Here is a 1,861-nt window from a genome sequence, read left to right on the forward strand (position 1 = left end):
TTTCCCGCCTCTCCCAGATGGGATTGAGGCGGGATTACCGTCTGCTAAACTTACATACATTACTACTTAAACTACATGTAAAAGCCCACATCAAAAAAATTGATGATGATGATTGATTGATGATGATGATGATGATGATGATGATGATGATGATGATGTGATAGGAGCCAGGCATGGGTGTGTGATCTTGAGGTGTTGGACTACAGCGTTAGAGACCCTCGGTACAATTTCCTACGCAGCCATGAAATTTGGGTGACCTTGAGCAATTCACATGTGCTCAGATCGAGAAGGCAATAGCAAAGCTCCTCTGGAAAAAAAAAACCTGCCCAGAAAACCCCATTATGGTTTGCTTAAAGTTGCCATAGTTGGAAAACAACCTGAAGGCCAAATGGGACACCCACACTACCCACACAACTGATGGGATGAGGGTGAGGATGGCCCTGGCAAGTGGTGGGTCCTCCTCCCACATATGTGTCCCTGAATATGGCACTGTCTCCTAAACCCTACCCACTGTTAGAGCAAATCAAGGCAACGAAGAGTTGCCCAGTGCTGGCTTTAGGGTGAAGTGACGTATTTTAGTGCAGTGCTTGGGTACCAAAGCTATGAAACCCTATTCACAAAAACAGGGAAGTGTGAGGGAGCCTCAAACTGTCTTGCTGAGATGGTTGTGTTGGAAGCTTTTGCTCGGGATTTGACGCCTGTGTTTGATGGAGGAGGGGAGGGGGGCCTCTAGCTGAATTGTAGACACATTTCTGCTTTTTAAACCCTTCAAAAATCGTGGACTTGGAAAAGGAGCGCAAAAGAAGTTTACTTTAACTCCGGGTAGCCGCCATGCAAGAGACTGATTGTGAAATGATGCACCAGAAATGATGAGATGTCACTTGCATCACCCTTGTGCCTAAATTTTGGACGTTGTTCCCACGCAGGAGGGGATTGGGGGGGGGGAGTTGAGTTAATAGTACTCATTTATGGGCGCTTTGGCAGATTTTAAGGTATTTTGGGATGAAAGAATTATCCAAAATCACGCTAGGAAAAAACCATTTTTTTGGAGACCCCAAGAAGGTTTGGGGGCTGTAAAATTGTTTGGGAGCTGTGCTTGTGGTCCCTGAGTAGTCTCTTCCCAACTCTATGATCCCAAGACCAATAAAGGATTGATATGGCAACTTGTTATGTCTTATTTATACTATCCTGAGGAAGCTGTTGTTCCCAGCTGTCCTCTCAGCCCCCAATTTTTAATTTGAGTGAGTGATCCAAAGGGGGTCTTCTACTTATTAACCTTATTTATAAAGTGCTGTCAAGTTACACAGCGCATGTACATTAACAATCTTTTTAATTGGACGTCCCTCGTCTAAGGGCTTTACAATCTAAAATGACACGACACAAAAGGAGAAGGGGAAGGGGATGAGGGCCAACAGTTCTCTCTACCTTACGAGGCCTGGATCAGGGGAGATGGCCTGGAGGGACATAGCAATACAGGAAAATGATTCAATAAAAAGGCAACAAAGGAACATCTACTTGCCGCAGAATCCCCACTCCAACTTCTGCCTCAGTGCAGAAAGGTGAGGAGATAAAGTGGTGATGGGGTAGGGACTTGTAGGCATGTTCCCCCATACTCTAGAACCCATCTATAGCCGCTGAATGCCCATGTGGCTTCCCATATCCTGCTTGCCATTGCCAGAACAGGTGGCTGGGAGTCTCCCAAAGCGTAGCAGCAAAAAGAGGAAGAGTAATGTGGCATTCTATTGGGGGGTGCTTTGATTGTTTATTCCTGGATGGCAGGTTGGGGTAGGCTGGATGGCCCTGCGGTCAGGGGGCAGGTGGATGCGAGGAGAAAAAAGTAGAGTTGGGGGAGAGCAGACAG

Source organism: Sceloporus undulatus, chromosome 1 (assembly GCF_019175285.1).
Source record: "Sceloporus undulatus isolate JIND9_A2432 ecotype Alabama chromosome 1, SceUnd_v1.1, whole genome shotgun sequence".
NCBI lineage: Eukaryota > Metazoa > Chordata > Lepidosauria > Squamata > Phrynosomatidae > Sceloporus > Sceloporus undulatus.